The 23100-nt window shown below is 40.3% G+C and overlaps 1 protein-coding gene and 1 long non-coding RNA gene across 2 annotated transcripts in view; both read right to left on the minus strand.

The window, feature by feature from the left end:
- Positions 1-23100, minus strand: part of AHCYL2 (adenosylhomocysteinase like 2) — a 166686-nt gene that overhangs the window by 108425 nt on the left and 35161 nt on the right. The gene's annotated exons all lie outside the window — the stretch shown is intronic.
- On the minus strand, positions 10590-22399 carry LOC311600111. Its single transcript, XR_014780151.1, has 3 exons — positions 19206-22399; positions 17899-19170; positions 10590-10645 (listed from the first exon to the last, which is right to left on the minus strand). It is a non-coding gene; the product is annotated as an uncharacterized lncRNA (long non-coding RNA).

Genomic DNA, 23100 nt, shown 5'->3' on the forward strand with positions numbered 1-23100 from the left:
ATACACATGCCATGTGGCTATGTGGAGTTCAGAGGACAACTCTGGAGTCAATTTTCTCCTTCTCCCTTATGCAGGCTCAGGGGACTGAACTCAGGTCATCTTGCTTGTGGCAAGTAATTATACCTGCTGAGTCATCTGGCCTTATCTTTTCATACTTTAAGAGACATTTATAAATGGGATGGGGTGGTGCATGACTTTAATCTCAGTACTCAGAAGTAGAGGCAGACATATCTCTTTGAGTTCACAAGCAGCCTGGTCTACATAGTAAATTCCAAGGCAGCAAGGACTATGTACAGAAACCCTCTCTCAAAAAAACAAAAGAACACAAAACAAAACAAAAGGACATTTGTATTTCATGTTTTCTCAACCATTTGATCATCTTTTGCCAGTAATTTCTCAATATACCAGGGAAAGGCAGCCACCCTGGCCATAAGTTGCAAATACTTTCCCCATCTTTTCCTTGTTTTGAAGGTGAGGGTAGAATGAGACAGCGTCACTACGCTGCCCGGGCTGGCCTACAACTTGCCCTTCTCCAGATTCGGCCTGTCATATCACAGACATGTGCCACCATGCCTCAGTCCCCTAGTCTGTAGTTTCTGCCATGCTTCCTGACTCACTCTCAGGCAGGTAGAGCGCCCAGGGCCCCCCGTAAGCCTCTACCACTGAACTACACATGCTACTAGTGGCCACAATCTCTCCATCTGAATTTGCACATCGCAAACCCAGCTCCTCACCTATGCTAGTGAACCTCTGAACCACCCCCCAGCCTTAAATCTTTTAAGTAGTCAAATTCCAGTCTATTTTTGTGGCTTCTGGAATGTCTGCTCATGCTATACAAAGTTTTCAAAAGCTGCCTCCTGCCTTCCTTTAGTGGAATGCCGTACTAACTACATGAGAGCTCCACTCATTAGTACTACAGTCCATTTTCCCACATCTAAATATTTGATTCTTCTGGAATTTACTCTGGTACTTGAGATCAAGTACCCTTATTTCCCCTTATTTTAAGTAATAATGTCCTAAGTATCACAGTAGTGTTGCTAGTAACTCAGGTGTAGCAATGAGAAGCCATAAGTTGCCTCCTTTAAATAAGAAAATGAAAGTTCTCAAAGTAAACAAATCATATGCTGAAAACATATCAATGAAATTATCAAGAAAAAGAAACATATGATAGTTTTGCTGTCATCCTTCAAACTACGGTAATTATGGCCAGTGTGCGATACACACTTAGTTAAGGTGGAAAACCTATTAAACACATGTACATATACAAAGGAAGAAATTGTATATGCAGGACGTTGTTACCCATAGTTTCAGGCATCCACTTATGGCCTTGAAATATATGGCACAAAGACAGTCTACTCTGTTTTGACAGTACACCTAGAACAGTGGTTCTTAATCTTGTTAATGCTGCCATCATTTAATACAGTTCCTCATGTTGTGGTAACCCCAAGCATAAACTATTTTTGCCAGTACTTTATAACTATAATTTTGCTACTGTTATGAACTGTAATGTAAATATCTGCATTTCCCAGTGCTCTTAGGCAACCCCTGTGAAAAAGTCACTTGACCCCTGCAAGGGGTTATGACCCACAGGTTGAGAACCACTAGCTTGAAAACCACATGGGACTTTTTACATCTTGCTACAACACTCAGATCTCCTTCATAGAAACTACTGTACGGAGTATAGTCCAGTCACTAACTGCCACCCCCGTGAACACTGAGACCATTTTTTCTCTCAGCCACACGCAGCCAAGTGTCCAGGCTTGGCAGAGGTAGCAACATCCACAGCTCTTTTCACAGGGGTGACCTAAGACCATCAGAAAAACACAGATGTTTATTACATTACAATTCATTAACGGTAGCAAAATTATAGTTATGAAGTAGCAACAAAAATAATTTTATGGTTGGGGGTCACCACACCATGAGGTCGCAGAGTTAGAAAGGGTGAGAACCACTGCTCTGTAGGACTCCAAAGAGTGGGCAAGCTTTGCCTGAGGATTCTGCATGAGCCTATCTGGGATTTTCTCAGCTGAACCTTGTATGAAACATCTCCTATCCACCATCATTTCCCTATGTTATCTAACAGGTAACAAGCTTGAATCACATTTTGAAAACCCTTGCTGCTACTTCTGGCTTCTTTTCTCTTATTGTTCATAGGTGCTAAACCAATTCATCTTGCAATGTGGTCTATCTTGACATTTGACACTTGGATGATCCACATTGACAGGGGCACATAATTTATTTCAGTGAGAAAAGACTCAGCTGCTTGTGCCAATGGGACCTGGCACCATAGCTCCTTATAGTCAGGTAGTTAGAAACTAGGGAGTCCAGAAATGGGAAAAAAAAAAAAACTCAAGAGATTTTCTTTTTTGTCATTTTGTTTTGTAAAAGTATGAGTTCCCTTGGTTTAAAACTCAAGGATATTTGTCTCAGAAAACAGAATTTACGTGTGAATTAACAAACATATTTTTCTTTGCTATATCCTTATATTTATTTTTATTTTACGTGTATGGGTGTTTCACCTGCATGAAGGTATACCACATGCATGCAGTGCCCTTGGAAGCCAGAAGAGGGTGTCAGACGTCCCAGGAACTGAGTTACAGTGGTTGTCAGCTGACTAGCAAATGCTTCGTACTAAATCTGGGATTCTGTGAGAGCAGTCAATGCTCTGACCCATTGAGCCATCTCTCCAGTCCTCTTTGTCCTATCTTGAACTAAGAAATAACTGAGAGACCAGCCAGCTATCAAGGCAGTAACATTTCTCTCTGGCATTTAAAACACCCTGGAAAATATGTTATCAGATCAAGGCTTCTTTATCACTATTAACAAGGAAAATCAAATATACATGCTATGTCATCCCATGAAAGGCAATAATCATTTAAGTAGGACCATTTTTCTTTCTTTTTTTATTAATTAAACATTTTTAATTTTTACATATATATTTATATTATTACATGCATATCCAATAAACTACCTATAGCAAGAAAAACCATGACACAATCAGGAATTATATAAATGTTACATTCAAAGTGTTATGGCTGTTTGTACTTGGCAGCCTTGAAGAAGACATCTTTCCCATCTTGGTGTGTCTAAAATCCTGAATGTAGATACCGTTTCCTTTCTTTAAAAGTTGACATTTGACCTATTTCTACTACTATCTATTACAAAATGTTATGAAATTAATTAAAGTTCTTAAACTACTGGAACAAGTTCAAATGCATAAAGCCTATGACTTAACTGGCCAGTGGTTTTATTTCAGACCCTCAAGAACCATGTGCCCTGCTGTATATGGCGGCTAATATAATGTTTACAAAGATTAAACCAAACTGCTATAGCTTACTTTCTAGGAAAACTGTCCATGACACCAAATTGTTCCTCCTATTTTTGGTTGTGAGCCTAGCCTTCAACGGTGGAGCCATCTCTCCAGCTCCCAAAATGCTTCTCAACCATTTCTCCAGGAAAAGCCCTTCATTATCCTAACATGAGGCCTTACAGGTGCCTCACTGTAAAGTGTCCAAAGAGGTGACAGCAGCAGAATTATAAAAGGCGATGCTATGGGGCATCTCTTTGGGGGAGATTTACCTGTCCTTGGTTTCATGTTCTTATAAAGTTCTTTAAGGCAGGTGTGGTGGCGCACACCTTGAATCCCAGCACTTGGGAGGCTGAGGCAGGCGGAGTTCTACAAGTTCAAGGACAGAATGGCCTGTGCTGTTTCTCTTGCTCTAATGTTAACATTCTAGATATTTGAGAGTGTCCTCTCCTGGGCCTTAAGAATTGCCAGAATTCCGTCAACACTGTGTGCTTCATTTTCTAACTTACCTTCCTGGATGTGTCTGAATACCCCTTCAGCACTGCGACTGCTCTCAGAGCCACCACCATCTGTTTCTGTCATGCTGACACAGTGCCAACTGTAATGTTCCCAGTGGGCTCCTGCTGGCTCCCTAACCTGTGACACAATTCCTCTTTGTTAGCTGCTCAGAATAGGACTAGCTTTTCTTGGACTATCAGAATCACATTTCAAGCTCAAACCAAGTTTACCTGCCATTACTGTCTCTCCTGCCCTCTGGGGTTTCATTTATTTAGTTATTTTTCTCCTGTCAGATCTCTTGTATCTCCTCTTGAACCTCTGAAACAAAAGTAGAATTATGTCCCAATGTTAATTTTCCAGATAGATTAATATTGTACATGTCTTAGCCATCAAGAATTTAAATAGTGTGCTGATGACTTTCATAATTCACAGGTATTTCCCCCTCTATTGGACTACATTTACAGTATTTCCTTGCTAAACCTTCCTTCACACTTATCTCCTTCTTCCATAACTCTACTAATAGACTTCCTTAATCTCCATAGTTTCTTTAGTTTAATAAATGTTTATTAAATATCCTCAAGCAACTCACATTTTTTTCTGAAAGACTTTTGATTTATTGCACTATGTACAGTGTGCATGTTTGTATACGGGGGTAGGGGTGGGGGAGGGAGGGCGGGAGGGAGGGCGGCAGGCATGTGGAGGTCAGAAAACAACATGCAGGACAGCTCTCTCTTCATCTGTGACTACTAGGGATGGAACTCAGCTCACTGGTTTTGGTAGCAATGTGCCTTTATCCACTGAGCCATCTTGCTGGCCAGAAATTTGAAAATATACATTTACAACATGGTGTAATAATGAATAGAAAACATACCACAGTAGGGAATGGTAGTGACTCTCAGAATGGATACAAATTGAAGGGATCCAGGAGACAAAGAGGAGATTCCAGCCAGGGAGATTCCAGAGCAAAGGCAAAGAATGTTGACCAGTGTGCTTGGGAAACACGTGACACACCGCCACTGAAGCGTAAGGGAAGAGCCTCAAATGTCTTCACTCCTAAGCTAATGTGCAAATGATGAAGGTAGGCCAAAGGAATGGATCAGTGAAGAGGTGTGACATCATGCGCTAGAAATGTAGGGAAGGATTTAGAGGAGGACCAAGAACAAAATCTGCACAATAAGGAAAAGTGTAAGCAATTAAATTGACATACCAATTTCAAATATATTAAAATTGGGGAAACACAGGTATTCCTTAAAATGAATTATGTTACCTTAACTCTGGTGACCACTACTAATCTCTTTATTATAATATACAAGTCAAAAGACAACTTCCACGCCTCAGTTCTCTTTTCCCACCATAGATTCTGAGGATCACGCTCATGATTGAGGTTTGCACGGCACACACTTTTATTTCAGAACCATCTTCCTGACTCTAATGAATCTTTTAGCCATTTCATTAGTTCATATGTATGGGTATTTTGGCTTCATGCTTGTCTGTGCACCATGTGTGTCTAGTGCCTTAGTCAGAAGAGGATTCAGGACTTCTTAGAACTGGAGCTATGAAATACTTCAAGCCTCCATGTGGGTGCTGGGAATCAAACTGGGCCATCTCAAAAGCAGCCAGTGCCCTTAACTTCTGAGCCATCTCCTAGCCCCTGTATTTTCCCCCATAATGCCTATTTTATATATAACTCAAAAGCTAAGAAAAGTGTCTACATATGTATGCGTATGCATGTATGGAGGAGGGAAAGAAAGAAGGGCAAGAAAGGACAGATAATAGTTTATGTTTGACTTCTTTCTTTTTTATAGCTGAAAAATATAAAGGAACAATGTATCTGGCACATGGCAATTAGGGCAAATCCAAATTTCAGATTCCATAAATAAAGGTATTTATGTATTACCTAAAGCTACATTTGTATGACACCAGCTGAACATTTACAATGACGACTACATAGCCTGAAACACCTAAAATAACGTTGCTGCCACTCGGCCAGAGTCAGCGTCGTGTACTTCTGAGAGAAGCTCTTACCCAGCCCTGGCTACTCGTGGCACAGCTGAAAGCTGTTCCGACTTTCCTGCCTCTCCCTCTGGGATGCCAGGAGGACAGTTCATGCCATCATGCCCAGCAAGGCCTTCTCTCTTGAAATTGTGTGATTCAGTAATGACAATGACAATCCTTTCTAAATGGACATTAAGAAATTGGACATATCAAACATACAGTGCAAATGAAGCACTCATCAGAGTTCAGCTTTTTGGTTTGTTTCTTGAAGCGCTTTGCACTGCTCTCTCTGAAATTATCTTACTAGCTAGTTTTAGTAAGAAGTCTCTGTTGGTCTTCTACAACTTCTAGGAAAAGCTACATAAAGTTATAGTACTTAGCCACTGAGAGCCTAGCTACGCAACTGCCAATCACCAAAGGGAAGAAGGGGAAAGCACATACTGCATAAAACAGCAAATGGTCTGTGACCAGTAGATGGAGACAGCTCCTAATCAAATAGAGTGGTGAACTCTGACAGATTAGTGGGGATTTAGCCTGTACTTCTGACTCTTTTCTTGAAATATTTAGCTAAATAGATAGGACAGAATGGCTTATCCCTCCACCACCTCTCAAAAACGTCAAAAAGAAAATAGCCTATATTTCCTTATATATCCACCAAGAGATAAAAAAAGGGTGTCCCTACTGGTGAACTCTCCATTCCTTTGATAGAGGGGGTGGAGGTAAGGGAAGAATTCAAGATTTTCTTCTCATGCCAGCAGAAGAGATTATAACCATTGCCACCTGCCCCAGTGTTAGCATCTTTCCTATCACATCAAAACTCTTACTTCTTCCTTGTTTCTTCTCACTCTATGGGAAATGACTGTCATACTATTCAGCAGGTACTGGTTGTAACAGCTCCAAATCACCTTACCAAACACAAAACACTTTCATGCATAAAAACATCTTTCTTAAATATTTTTTCATCTTTTAAAAAAGTAAAGGCATGCTACACCTGGAGCCCCTGTTTTTCCAGAGGCCATTCTGGGAAACACAGGAAGATCCCACCTCAAAAAATAAAGTAAATACATAGAAAAAGATAAGAAAGGGAGAAAGAGGAGGAGGGAGAGAGGGAAGAAAGAGAAGAGGGTGTAACACACTGTAAACGATAGGAACAGAATCCTTTCCTGAGCCTTTGTTGTTGTTTCTTTGCTTTTGTTGTTGACAGGCCTGACTACGTAGTTCTGGCTGTCCTGGAACTCACTATGTAGACTAGGCTGTCCTTGAACTTACAGAGAGCTGTTGTGTCTGCCTCCCAAGCATTGAGATTAAAGGCATGCACTACCACTTACAGCATAAACTCTGAGCTTCAGTCCAGGGCCCTACAGCAACTTCTAGCACTGCACAGGAAATTGCCAAGACAAATGCACTCTCAACCTCCTATTTCCCAAACTCTGAGCCTGCTGTCACACCAGTACCTCATGTTCCTGTGCAGCTAGCTTACTGGTTTCCAAGGCAGGGCACTGGGGCTTCTGTTGGAGGCTTATCTGTCCCAGCTTTTTTCTGTACCTCTAATTTTAATAGCATGTACAACTCAGGGAGGTTTTAAGATGGAGTTCATCTCAAAGTTAAGCATCTTAAGCGCAAAGGATTCACAGGCACCTGTGACACCCGTGACACCACCACAACCAAGAGTACACATACACTACAAAAAAATTATTTATTATGTATACAGTGCTCTGTCTGCATATACACCTGCAGGCCAGAGGAGGGCATCAGATCACATTAAAGATGGCTGTGAGCGCAGGACCGCAGGAAGAGCAGTCAGTGCTCTTAACCCCTGAATCTTCTCTCCAGCCCTCTTTATACTTCTATAAGCCTTTTTGCCTTATACATCCCAACCACCTCACTTTGTAGTAAAGACACAACAGGTAATACAGGTGACTGAGCTAAGACAGGAAACAAACATATACGGAGCTTTGACAAATTAATCACTCATTTCAGTCAGGCTGAAATATACTAAATCTTGGGGATGGGGTATAAACTAATGTATTCAACTCTTAACTAACCAAGCAATGGTAAGAGCTCAAACTGAGCACATTAAATAAATAAATACATGTTCCTCTCTTTTGTAAGCTTAGTTTCAAAGCCTATTGAACATTCTTTTAAATCGCTAGTACTGCCTTATACTTTTTTTTTTTTTTTTTTTTTTTTTTTTTACCAACTGAGCAAGTTACTCTAGAGAGCTGAAAAAGTCCATTGAAGGCAACATATATCTGAGGACAAGTTTATCTTCCTTTCTATGTTCTGACTTTGTGAGAAAGAATTTGAGAAGGAAAGTCTGTGACTGATGGTACACAATGGTGCTATGCTATCTGGTGGCTTCTTACTACCTCCATGACAGTCTCTCTTCTCCACGCATTATGTCCTCGATTTTCTACTGTCAATTAACTGTTTCCTCATAAGTATGGTGCTAAAATATTTATTTAAATTTTGTTTGCTTTTTTTGAGACACACACACACACACACACACACACACACACACACACACACACACGGAGAGCGCTGTTGCCTAACATGGCTCTGACCCTGAGACCCTATTGCCTTGGCTTTCTGTGGCTGCACCACGAGGCAAACCACTAAAAAGGGTCTTTAAGTAACCATTTTAGGATAATCAGAGTTTCCCCTTGTTCCTGCTGGTGTTTTGTTGCTGTTGTTGCTACTGTTTATGCGTTTGTGTGTCTGTGTGCATGTATTTATATGGTGCCTTAAAGTGTGAAGGTGTACTCACCCACCCCTACATGAGCATGAGGAGGTCAGAGAAGGATGTAAATGTCTTCCCTTACCATCCTATAGCAACTGTCTTGAGATAGGGTGTCTCACTGACTAGAAGCTCTCTGTTCTAGGTTAAGCTGACTGGTTGGCTCTGAGGTTCTGCCTGTTTTCCTCCCCATAATGCCAGGGAGGGTTACCGGCATATGAAGCCATACTCCAGCTTTTTATGAGTACTAGAGATTTGAACTCAGGTCCTCATTCTTTCAGAGCAAGCACTCTCACCCACTAAGACATCTTCCCAGCCCTATTTTGTTTGTTCTTCTTGAGACAGGGTCACACTGTGTAGCCAGGTGGGCCTTAAACCCACTTCAATCATCCTGCCTCTTGCAAGCTCAGAGTTAAGGCTTGCACCAAGTTGTCAGGCTAATTAATAATCATTTAAAAATCATCACAAAGGCTTTTGCATTGCATAAAACTCCTAGCAAGAACAGCCACTCTTTATAAAAGGAATCAAGCAAGATCAGCCTAATCAAAGACAAGGCTGAGCTCCACCAGGGTATAGGGGAACTCTCCAGCATGTCTGTAATTACAACCACCATTTTGGTATTTTCTTTGACAGTATACTGCCTTCATTTTTAAGGTAATAATTGAAATACTGTGATTTTTCTTTAAAGCTGGGTCTCACTATATACTTACCTTTGGCTGGCCTGGATTTTCTACAAAAACCGGGCTGGCTTTGAGCTAACAGAGATCCAACTGCCTCTGTCTCCCAAGAGCTGAGATTGCAGGTGGGTCCTTAGTCATATACTTACTGTACTCCTGCTGTGAGTTGTGTGCTTACCTTTAGGTTGGCTTTATTTTTTCATGACAAAGTCATGTTATATAGTCCTGACTGGCCTGAAGCTACTATATAGCCTAGGCTGACCTCAAACCTGCAGTAATGCTCCTGCTTCTTGCCTTCTCAATGCTGGGAATAAAGGCATGTGCCACTGTGCACAACATGGTTCTCTTTCTGTACAGTAATAAAAAAAATCCTTGAGTCAGAGTACAAACTGAAACCTGAAGGGCTACCGAGCACTGCCTACACGAGGCCTCGGCTGTATCTAGGTTCTGCTTAGACACTGTGGGCTGCTGAGGACCATTCCCTGAACCTGCTAGGTGTTCTCTTCTCCATCTAAAGACATGGGCTGACTCAGATGCAGCATTTAGAAAGCTGCTGCTTTGCAATGTGCATCCCTCATAAAACCTTAATCACAGTGAATTTAGTTAAATCCTTTAAAACCAGATTGTGCCGGCTTCACAGAGCAAGTCTGGCTCTCAGCTTCAATTCCCCAGGGACAAGAGAGAAGCTCTACTCTATTATGAAACCAGCTTGCCTAATCCAATTCCCTTTCAGAGAAAGAGGTCAAGGAGAGTAACTGCTGTGCCGTTTTTCAATGCTTCCTTCCAAGAAATGGCTGTGACTGACAGATGCTATTTCTTTGAGTTTCAATGGCCTACTGCCAAGATCAACTAAGTGTTCCTTGGTTAAAAAAATGATACCATTCACCAAGCCACATGACATGCCATAAGTCATAATGTATAATTTTTTTACATTAGTAAATTTTCTAAGTTTCAAAGCTCACACAGACAAACATGCACCATTGGAGACATGGACAAATGTGATCTTCATTTACAGACTGGGAAACTACAACAAAGACAATTGTCACACACACATTCTCAGAGCTACATTCCAACTTAGCTGACCTAAGTCCTGTGATGTACACTTTTCTTAGTATGCCTACATATCCTATTATCTGCCCCATCTTACTGAAACACTAAAAGGAAGTTACTCTGTTTAGTTTAACAGCTCAGTAGTATAGTAGACTACTTGAACGGTGTAAGAGAAAGAACAAGACTTGGGGATGCAGATGGGTTCAAATCATAGTCTTGCCACTTAAAATTTGAGACAGGTTAATTAGCTTCAATTTTTTAATGTATAAAACTGGTAGGGTGGGCTGGAGAAATGGCTCAGAAGTTAAGAGCACTACCTGCTCTTCTAAAGGTCCTGAGTTCAATTCCCAGAAACCACATAATGAGATCTGGTGCCCTCTCCTGGCATACAAGCATACATGTAGGCAAAACACTGTATACATAATAAATAAATAAGTCTTTAAAAATACCTAATAGGTCATCTACCTCATAGAATTATAATAATTAAATTAGTTAAGCCATGTTAAAAACATAATACATAAGTCACTAACTATGGGGCTGAAGAGCCATGTGATAGGGTGAGGGGTTAGGGAGGGCAGTCTGAAGCAAGAGTGAGGTGAAAGCATGCCCAAACCCCAAAATCTCTTGAGACCAGTAGGAGTAGGACTGTTCCCTGCCTGACCTGGGTCTGCATGTCCTGGTGCACACGCCCCTCAAGCAGTACCCTTGAAGTAGTCATATGGCCTGGTGGCTAGGTTACAGGTGAAAATTTCTCCTTATAAGGTCATGTCCTCTTCATACAACTAAGATATGCCCAACCTTGGCCAATGATGTACACTCACCCCAAAAGCCTCTACCCACTTCCCCAAAAGTTACGTCTTTGTCCCCGTCCCTCCATTAAAGGACCTGTCTCACTGAGGCCTATTTCCCAAGAGTCGGTTCTTGCCGCACTCACGGCTGCCACCTGAGGTCTCCTCCCCGACTGGTCCTGCTTTGCTCTCCCTCTCAGGCTACTGGTTGGACAATCAGCTTTGAGTGGGAGAGTGGAGTAGGAGCGACAACAAAAGTGTTAATTTTTTTCCCCATGCCACAGACCAAAACACACTACCACCCTGTAGAGAATGGTGATTTCAATGACCTCTAAAAATTAAGGATTAGGGAAATTGGAGCACGAACAGTTTCCTGGCACTTCTCTCAGACATGTGGGATTTTTTGGCTGCCAGTCTAAAGAGCAGCTTTTAGGGATACAGTGAAACCAATTAAGAATAAAATAGAAAAAGCCAAATGTGTCCAAATAAATAACATTTACCATGTGCACACAAAGTAATTGTTCTACCAACTAAGCATCTATCTGAATTCAGCTAGAACAAACTATTCAGTTTCCCAAAAAGGAATAGGTGAACTAACCATTCTTCTCTTACAAAATGACTGGCTAAATTCATACAATGAGAAATCCTATGTAACTTTAAGTGACTTTCTCCATTACTTCTAAACAACACAATAAGATGAAGGCTTTTTGTACACAGTGAATGATGAACCACACTGACAGTAACTTAAGTTCATAAGAGTGAATTAATACTCTTAAATTAATTTAGAAGAAATCACACTGGAGCAATAATCTCAATACTATATAAAAACTCAAACTAAATTACTTCTTTTCTGAAACTATATTAGCAGGCTGAGCAACCCTAATACAAATATAAGATGTGAAATCTGAAAGCCTTCTAATAACCACTGACAGCGATGCTCAAAAAGCTTTCAGATTTTGGCCTGTAACTCACTAAATATAATCAGGCTGGTACTGAACTCATAGATCCTCCCTCTGGCTCCCAGGATATTTCAATGCCAACATCCAGACTCCAATATTAGTCGAAGTAATTCATATTTGCTTTAACAGTTTTTCAACTTCTCCATCTGGAGAAATCAACAAAATATGACTTATCATAATAAGTTAAACACTGTTCTTACTTTTTATTTTTTTAATCACTTTTCCTCAGCAATTAAAACTTAGTTTACTAGGGACTAGAGAGACTGCTCACCAGTTAATAACACTAGTTGGTTTTCCAGAGAACCTAGGTTTAATTTCCAGCAATGACATAGTAGTGCACAATCAATCCCTAACTCCAGTTCCAGGAGAAACAATGCCCTCTTCTGGGTTCCTTGGACATCAGGCATGAAAGTAGTGCACAGACATGCAGGCAAAACATTCATACACATAAAATAAAGTTAAAATTAAAACTTAGCTTCCTGCCAAGTGTAGTGGTATATAGCTTTAGCCCCATCATTTGGGAGACATAGAGTCAAGGAGATCTCTGTAACTTCTATGGTAGCTTGGTCTACATAGTAAGTCCCAGGCCAGACGGGGCTACACAGTGAGACCCTGCCTTAAAACAAAACCCTCAAAAAGTTCCTAATGCAAAAAGTTGGGATCCACAAAGAAAAGAATCCTAGCAGATGGCTTTGCTGTATCAATATAAGAAATGAGGTTAACCAGTAACAGCTTCTAAGAGTACTGTTTCTACGATGGATGGTGGTCCACACCTGTCGTTCCAAGCACTTGGTAGGTGAAGGATCAGGAATAAGTCTAATTTGAATTCTAGCTAGATGAGTCCCTATCTCAAAATAAAACAACAAAAAGGTCTCTCTTGGGCTAAGGCTATAAATAATTCAATGGTTCAGAACACTAGCATACACAAGACCTTGGTTCAAATAGCACTGCAAAATGCAAATGAAGATTTCATATTTGCTTCCTGACCATGACCTATAAAACGATGACCAGGAAGGCTGAGGGACGAGACTCGGTGGTGCAGCGCTTGCCTCGCACACAGAAGGCTCTAGGTTTGATCTCCATGTTGCAGAAAAAGGAGGGGAGGTGGTTCTAGGTTTGCAGACTGTTAGTGGTAGAACACTTGCTCAGAGCATGACGCAAGGTCTGGATTTCATTCCCTGTTCCATAGTAAACAACCTCCTTAGCCATATTTACTTTTCCATATAAAATTAAACATCTTGTAAATAAACAAACAAACAAACAAACAAAATACCTACTTGGACCAAATTCCTTAATGTCTGTGCCTCAGCGATTTCATCTATATCATGGAGATGTTAAAAGTCCTACCTACTCTCTTTTGCAGTATTATGACAAGGATAAACAACACACATCCTTGTGAAAGGGTTCAGCATGTACCTAAAAGAAGTTTTGCAGCTGGGTGGTGGTGGCCCTCTTGCACCTTTAATAGTACTGCCAGCCAGTACTCGGGAGGCAGAGGCAGGAAGATCTCTGTGAGTTTGAGACCAGCCTGGTCTACATAGTGGGTTCTAGGGCTATACAGAGAAACCCTGTCTCAAAAAACCAAAATAACAACAACTATAAAAGACATATATATTGAGTTCCAGGACAGCCAGAGCTACATAGAAAAACCCTGTCTCAAAAAAGAAACAAAACCACATCAACTTGGAAACATACCTATCTTGAGTAGGAAAGTATTTTGTTTTGTTTTGGGTTTCTTTTGTTTTGTTTTGTTTTCTTTAATTTTAATTTTGTTGGTGTTTTAGCCATCTAAAATGAGCTGGGAATACAGCTCAGTGGTAGAGCATGTACCTAGCTTGTGCAAGGCTCCAGATTCCCTGGTGTGCAGAACACAAGCTTTTCTATATTAAGGAAATAAAGAGCTAGGAGGGAAAAGGGCACTTTAAATATTATTTATGTTACAGCAAGAAAAGTAAAAACAGGCTGACTTGGGGAGGGAGAGTTACTATGAAAGATCCATTAGGAACAATGGAACAAAACATCCTATGTCGGCTCGTTAGTAGCAATTAAATTAACATGCACACTCTCCAAACGTTTGAGTTTCAAGGACTCCAATGACCCTCTACCTCAGTCTCCAGGTAACTGGGTTTATAGGTGCCATCAACCTACTTAGCATTCACTTTTTTTAAAGCATCATCTTCCTTATATTTATGAAGTATTTCTTTACTTGTAATCCTTTTCCCTCCTCAGATCAAGCAGAAAGAGTCATCCCTGACATTCCTTGTCATATCCTCAAAATGAAGTCATTGTGAAATGCTGAAAACATCAAATCATTCATTTGATAAACATTATCAGCCAGCCATGGTGGCACAGGCCTTTAATCCAAGCACTTGGGAGGCAGAGCAGGTGGATCTCTGTGAGTTAGAGGCCAGCCTGGCCTACAAAGTGAGATCCAGGACAATATGGGTTATGCACAAAGAAACCCTGTTTGGAAAAAACAAAGCAAACAAAAACAAAGAAAAACAGAAAAAAATAACATTATTGAAGTCTAAGCTCTGAGGACACAAACGTAGTGAGACATGCCCTCATTTTCAAGCCTACTATATTAGAAGACAATGCATACAATTGTAAGAGACAAAACAAAGTGTAATAATAACAGCACTGGACTGAAACATACTTCAACATTGTTTAAATCAGGAGTTCACAATGATACCCAACCCTCCTAAACAAAGCAAAGCTAAGTGGTCACCACTGGAGAATGCGAATGAAGTCACTATTTTTGAAAACTGTTGAAGAGGAGAAGAAAGAAGGAAGCATTCACCTGCCATGCCCACTTGGACTACACTGGATGTTCAACAGTAGGTACGAGGAGAGTTTTCTTTATAGAACTACTTGGCTTATAAGCAAAGAGAGAACACAGAAGTGGAACATTAGCATTCTATAGTCCTAATGATTTAATGGATATGTGCAAAGATCAATAGCTACTGACTGCCCAAGAAGAGGCAGGCAGACATTATGTACTTTCTAATGGAAGAAAGTACTTATGAAGAGATCCAACCAAACTTCTAAATATAAGTACCTTTTTTTTTTTTTGCTTAAAACAAAACAAACACACAAACAAAAAAACATTTGAGATGTAATCAGTATAATTCAGATCTAGGGAAATTACAAGGCAAATGACTCACTTGCAATGAATGGAATGTGTAAAGAAACAAATCAAACAACTGAAATTTATTTGCATCCTGCTTCAAACATACCAAAGAATATACATTTATGAATGGCACCAGAGAAATTATATACATAGTTTTAATATTATTAAATAGCTATTAATTTTTAGTATAACATTATAATTGAGGTTAGAGATAAAATCCTTTACTTTATACCAATAATCCAGGCAACTATGGTGGGAAGCAGGGTGCAGCAGCTGTCACCTAGTGAGGTAGAGCCCCAGTGTTCTAAACTGAGTGCCTCATGCTGCAGTTGGATATGGGGAAGAGGAAACAGAAGATGTGAGAGGATGTCCTTTCTTCATACGAACATCCTCATCTATATGGCCACACTATGAGTCCCTCCATTTATCTTAATGCAAATGGAGAGCATATAAAGATTGGAAGTCACATGTAAATGCATGATACGAAAACCTGGTTACAATTTCTCCTATCTGCAAATCATTGACCCAAAGATTAGTCAAAAGTACATAAAAATTCTACTTGTTGAAAACAAGGTTAGTTAAGGAGTGTGGGGAAATGGCTCAGTAGTTAAAAGCATGGGTTACTCTAGCAGGGATCCAGGGACCCAGGTTCAATTCCTAGCACCCACTGTGGCTTACAACCATCATTAACTCCAGTTCCAGAGGATCCAACACCCTCTTCTGGCCTCACAGGGACCAGGTACACAAGCAGTACAGACATGAATGCAGGTAAAATACCTATGAACATAAAATAAAAATAAACCTTTTTAAAAGAACAAGCGGTGGAGCTGGAGAGCTATGCAATGATCAATAACACTGGTTACTCTCACAGAGGACCAGAGTAGATTCCCAGCACCCACACGGCAGCTCACAACTGTATGCAGCTCTGTGCCAAAGAATCCAGTGCCCTCTTCTGGCCTGCATAGGCCCTACATACACATGGTACATAGGCATTCAAGCAGGCAAAACATTTGTGCTCATAAAATAAAGGCTCAAATGATTTTCTTAAGAAGAGTCCTGTGTCCTATGTATACCGTGTCTTCAGCAAGCCCTGAAAGGCAACCAAGGATTTCAGCAATAATCTATATTGTTTTAGAAGTCATTTAGACTACCCTGATTCAGAAGGAGGTTTTTCATACTTGGTACAGCGGTTCTTGTTAATTTATGGTTCTTGTAGATAGCACTGTTAGCCCAAGTAGCTTATCTTCTTTAAGTATATATTAATATATATTATATATACACATATATGTGCATATATACATACTTATTAGGCATTGTATATAATTTTAGTAAAAGCAAAATAATATGACTCCCAACAACCTTGGTGTTATTTGTCCCTCATCCCCCCCTTCTCATTCAACAGGTTGTGGAAGCCCAGCCACAGGAGATATCTTCATTACGGCTCCTGCATCTACGGCTCAGGGAACATCTCTGAAGAAGTAGCAGAAAGACTGTAAAAGCCAGGATACCCGGAGGCTGGCTGTTAAACAGTCTCTCCTAGAAAGACTGCATAAGCAAGAGCTGAACAATGGCGACATCAGCGAACATGTTAATGTGAGGGGGAAAGTGTTACGGGGTCCTGCCCCAGACAACTAACCACAGACAACTACTGACTGTTGCTAGGAGATGGTCAAGTGCAGAGTGGTCAGGCCTAAAACCATATGCAACAAACAACAGAAACCAAGCAGGCTGTGATGTATATATTTGTGCATACACACAGATACACACATGTAACAAGAATAACCAAAGAAAAGGGGGCTATCAGTTTGAGAAGAGGGACGTGGGAGGGGCTAGAGGGAAGGAAGGAAGGGAAAGTGATAGGCTTGTATTTCAGTTTTTTGCCCTTTCTTTTTTTAATTTTTAATTTAATTTTTTATTAATTAAACATTTGTAATTTTTCATATACATTTATATTTTTACACATATATACAATAAACTACTTATAGTAAGAAGAACCATGTCACAGTTTGGAATTATATAAATGTTACATTCTTAGTGTTTTGGCTATTTGTATTTGACAACCTTGAAGAAAACATCTTTCCTATCTAATTCTGAATGTAAATCAATCTCCATCATATACTGTCATTATCAACTTGAAACACCTATCTAGGCCTAAAAACATCTTAACCCCTAAACAACTAACCTTCATTGTAAAACTAAGCTACCTGGTCTCCAACTCCATCAGAGACTTGAGAAGGAATGTTTTTTAGCTTAGCAGTTAAAAGCACAGGCTGCTCTTCCAGGGGATCTGAGTTCAATTCCAACTGCCTGTAACTCCAGTTCTAGATCACACAGACATACATGTAGGCAACACACCAACGCACATAAAAACTATATATTTAAAGAGTAAGAGCAATTTTACCAGTTGTTTTTACTTTATTAAATGTTACTTGTCATTCTAATTTCTAACTGTTCTGTTATAATAAAATTTTTAAGAAAGATTTATTTATTTACTATATACACAGTGTTCTGCCTGTATATACACCTGTACGCCAGAAGAGGGCATCAGATCTTATTATAAATGGTTGTGAGCCACCATATGGTAGCTGGGATTGAACTCAGGACCTTTGGAAGAGCATCTCTCCAGGCCCTACATTTTTAACAACTCATTTTTGGAAAACAAATCTATCAAATTCTTTTAAACTGATTCATAGCTCAAATATAAAACTATTTGAGAAGTGCAAAAAGATGTCTTGTGATCATGGTGTACCCTTATGCCTCTGATATTTTGCCTTTATTGAGTGTTTCTTTTCTAAGATTTATTTTTAAGTGTGCATGTGTGCGTGTGTGTGTGTGTGTGTGTGTGTGTGTGTGTGTGTGTGTAAGTATGTGCACTAATCATGCAGGTACCCTTAGTGTTGGATTCCCTGGAGCTAGAGTTACAGGGAGCTGGCAACTGCCTATGTGAGTGCTGGGAAGTAAACTGGGGTCTTCTGCAAGAACAGTCTGTTTTCTTAAGCAAAGCTGCCGTTGTAGCCTCTACACGGTGAATGTTGAAGGCGCTACGATCGATGTTAGTTATGCTGGGATTATGTTTGGGGTAGCTAACGTAACAGTTGGAAAGACGACTACTGGGATTCTGTCCCTGGGACCCACACGAGAGGAGGGAACCCATTCCTGAAAGTTGTCCTCTGAGCTCCATACATGAGCCGTGTGCCTCTCCCAAAATAATTAATTTTAAAAAGAAAAAAAAAGCAGTAAAGACCAATAGGGTAAAAAAAACGGAAAGAATAAAAACAGGCAGAAAGAAAAGGGGAGAAGTGAGGGAGAGATATTAACCAACCATAGAAAGCTGTTCCTTCAAACACTAGTTAGAATTAGTGTTTGATGGATTAGGTTAGATGGATGCTAAGGTACTTTCCACATCGTAAAAGTCTTAAATTCTGTGACTCAGCTATCTTCAAAGGTTATTTTTATTTCTAAAATTCTTTAGTTCTTCTTTTCCAGGACTGAAGTCAATCCTAGTCCCTTGAAGATTAGCAATAGTCTACAGAAACCGGTAACTGGGGGCTGGTGCGATGGCTCCACAGTGACGGTGCTTTGCTGCCCAGCCTGATGGCCTGAGTTCATCAGGACCTACTCCTGGGACCCACATGAAGGAAGAAGAGAATCCACTCCTGAAAGTTGTCTTCTGCAGCCGGGCGTGGTGACACACACCCTTAATCCTAGCACACAGGAGGCAGAGGCAGAAGCAGGTGGATCTCTGTGAGTTCCAGGCCAGCCTGGTCTACAAAAGCTAGTCCAGAATAGCCAGGGCTGCACACAGAAACCCTGTCTTGAAAAATACATAAACAAACAAACAAAAAAGTTGTCCTCTGACATCCACACATGAGCTGTGTTACATATGCACCCACACTGAAAAATAAATATTACAAAAAACAAACAAACATTTTTAACTCTGTGCAGCAAATGCTTTTTAAAAAGTACCTGAACTAGGACCAGCTATAGCCACCCACTTGAGTGCTTGGCGGGACCAGCTATAGCCACCCACTTGAGTGTTTGGCGGGACCAGCTATACCACCCACTTCAAGTCTGGAGTCTGGATGTTGCACTGCTTAATTAGGTTAAACAGCCTGTATTGATTACACACGGAGCAATCTGCTGTGCTTAACAGTGATAACGCCTGTGTTTCTCTTTCCCATATATAAATGGTTGGGCAATAGCTGCCTCAAAATGTGAGCCACCCCCGCCAAAAAACAAAAAAAAAAACAAAAAAAAACAAAACCCTAAAGTGTCCTTTCAAGGGATGCTTGATGTTAGAAGTTCTTTCAATACACGTTTAGTATCCCTAATCTGAAAAGGCCTGGATATAACAGCACAAGTGGAAAATTCCATACCATCGAACTTTATTTTGTATACAGGATTATTTTAAAATAACTGTGTTAGAGGGGTGGTGAGATGGCTAAGTAGGTAAATTTATTTGCCACTCACGCCTAATCTGAGCTTCATCCCCAAACTCATATAGAGGTAGCGTCTGAGAACCAACTTTACAAAGACGTTCTATGACCTTCACCACGCCACTCGTGCACACACACACACGTGAATGAGTTGTTCAGTGCTGTATAAAGTTACCTTCATCTGGGTATGATGATAAAGGCTGAGGATATAAGTCCAGCTGTATCTTAGGAAGTGAGATATTAATGAGACTTGTAAAATTATGTAACAATGGGCCTTTCCTTCCTATCAGGAGGCAGGCAAGCATAGGAATAGTTTAGTGACCTGGGGCTCCTTTGATTGGCTACACGCACAGTCCTCTTCTAGTAGTGATGCACTTGGCAGGGAAGACGCTGACCTGCATGTGCTATGTATATACACCCCACTCCAAACAACAGAGTTGCTCCTCCACTTAACAACTATCAAACTTAGATTCTACTCAGTTGTACTCTTCAAAAGTCCAGTACAAGAGAAGAAAGACTGATCCAGCCTAGGCTGGTTTTGGGTGCACGTATAGTAAAGTAAAACTGGATTCCCTGTGAATTAAAGGAGATAGTGGCAGCACACACCTTTAATCCCTGTGCTCAGGAGGCAGAGGCAGGTGGATCGCTCGAGTTAGAAGCCAGTGAGGTCTACAGAGCAAGTTCTAGGACAGCCAAGGCTACACAAAGAAACACGGTCTTGAAAAACCAAAACCTAAAACAAACAAACAACAAAACAAAAACACTCAAACTCAATTTTTAGGTATAAGCCCCTTATTTATCACCTTATGCCTTGTGCATAATTGGACATGCATATGATTGAAATCAAATGCATTATGGGAAAGAACATATACAGTAGATTAAATCATTATATAACTTAATCTGTCAATCAAAATAGACAGCCACCCAAAGCATGACCTTAATATCAGTCCCTCCCTCCTTTAGACTCCAAAAATTGAAGAAAAAAAATTTTTGAAAGCTTCAGGCTGTAGCCTGAGCTTCTTGGGTATCTTCATTTATGTGGCCTGGTGTCACTCTTGACAGTGTATCTTACTTGCTCTATCTGTGGTTCTACACGGTCCGGAAGAGCATCTCCCTCAGGAGGGAGGTTGGCACTAAGTCCAAGGACTGAAGTTCTTTCTCTGATGATCTTTTCTCCTTTTCATTAAAACTTGCCAAAACTGGATATTCAGAGTCCCAAAGCCCCACACCATGACACAACAGGAAGACTGTGGCAAACACTCCCTCCTGTTTTGGGCAGGAGAAACTGGTCATTTCAGGACACAGAAATCTGTTAGTTTCCTTGCCTCTCAGATTCTCCATTAGGAGTCTCTGTGCTCTGAATCCTGCCCAGTTTGTCTAATAAAAACCTATAGTTTAGTTCAGTTCAACAAACTCGGGTGAGCTCCTACAAGAACAATTCAAGAAGTCCCTAATAGGAGGGGAAAAAATAAAATAGTTCTAACCACAGCTGTTGCTATGAATACATGTGTGCAACATCGTCAAACTGTGAGCCATAAAGATATGAGGGAAGCCACCGTAAAGGAGAGCTGAGCTGTGAGGAGCCTGTGCCAGCCATACACAGACACAAACAACCTCAGCCCCATCCTCATCAGGGCCCAAGTGCCACTGGACCCCTCTGTGCCATATCTTCTAATTTTTATATTGCGGGACATTTTAACATCTCCTCCTTATATTGGAGATATTCAAATTTTTCAGACCTTCCTAGATATATAATCCTATAAATGGCACTATAAAAATTAGACTGGCATCCAGTTTGCAAAAAGTACAGCTCCAGAAACTAGTAAATTGGATTTTTCTATTTTGAAGAGAAATTTCTCTCCTTTTCTTTTCTTTTTAAATAAGTAATTGTGTGTGTGTGCATGTGCACCTGTTTAGTTGATGTGCATGTTCTACATGTGTGCAGGTGCCTTGGCCAAAGGAGGGTACTGAATCCTCTGGAACTGGAATTACAGGCATTTGTGAGTCACCGAGGTCTTCTAAAAGAGCAGTGCTACTAAGCACTGAGCCATTCTCTCCAGACCTTCACTGTCCTTTTCAATTAATCAACAACTGAACATAGGGAGAGAAAAGAGAAAGTAAGCAGGAAAGTCCCAAGATAGAATCCTTCAAATATGACTTTTCACCCTCCCAGAGACAAGGATCACATTATCCCAGGAAGGCTGCAATTATTCTAAACTCATTTCCTCAACTCTGGTCAGATGACCCTACTGAGAAGACTAACAAACTTCCTCATCTGAAACCACACAATCACTCTACTCAAAAATCAATCCCATATCTTTCTTCATTATTCCACTAACAGAATTCATAGCCTCATCACTTTCCTTTAAATTATTCAACTAGAACACAGTCTTCTTAAATTAGGAAATCTTAGAAATCAATTATTTATAAAGAAACATTAAGTAGACTAAAGGACAGTGCTTTATTTTCTAGGGAAAAATGACTGCATTGTGGGAGTGCTTAAAGATATTAAATTTAAAAAAATATTTGTATCTTCATTTTGTTTTCAAAAGCCTCAGGATGTAAAAAGTTTCTTTATTCTATTCCTAGGAGGTTTCTTCCATGAGGTCACAAGATCAAATTAAATGAAATAGATGGACTACTTTTAAAGTGAAAAACAAAAACGACCACCTGATGTTATTTGGAAACTAATATGAGAAACGGGGTTGGAATGTTTAGTTCAAACCCCAGGGCCTGTACTGCAAAAGTACTTCTCTACTTATATAACCATAGAACAAACTAAATCTTTGTTTTGTAAATAAAAATCAAAACAAGAGGAATTAACTGAAAATACTTAAAAGAAAAAAAAAAGGGAGGTTCTCACTAAGTAGCCCTAGGAGGCCTGGAACTTGCTACATAGACCTCTGCCTCCTGAGTGCTGGGATGAAAGGTGTATTCGATCATGCCAGGCTTAAAAATACTTGAAATCTAAAACAATCTCTCAAACTGACTGAAGAAATTTAAGTTTTGAAAAAGTAAAGTCATGCCTTTCCTTTGACAAACATGCACACTTCACAGATATGTTTATCATGAAGCATTTTAAGGACATTTTTGAAAAGCCAATGAGGTGCAGTGGCTCACATCTACAATCCTGGCATTCAAGAGGCTGAGTAAGACAAAGGCATTGCCGCAAGTTCAAAGCCAACTTGAGCTACAAATTCCAGGCCATACTTGCCTGAAAAATGCATACAGAAACAATGTATACAAGCAATACAGGACAGTAAGTTCTAAGAGACAGGAAACAAAGTGAAGTGAGTTCTGTGAAAGCTGCTATCTCCTGTGGCCTTGAGAAGGGAGCCCCGAGGGCTATCTTAGTTGAGGAGATTGAATTAAGAGTCTGGGGAAACCAAGGCAGAGTCTGCAGGATACTCAGTAGAGAGCCAAGGCCTGCACAGGAGCATCTGGGATTCTGCAGAGAACCCCTAAGTCCTCAGCAGAGGGGATGTGAAGTAGCACTCTGAACAGGACGATGTCTCTTCTCTCT

The sequence above is a fragment of the Acomys minous genome (assembly GCF_964271855.1).
Source record: "Acomys minous genome assembly, chromosome: 6".
Taxonomy (NCBI): Eukaryota; Metazoa; Chordata; class Mammalia; order Rodentia; family Muridae; genus Acomys; species Acomys minous.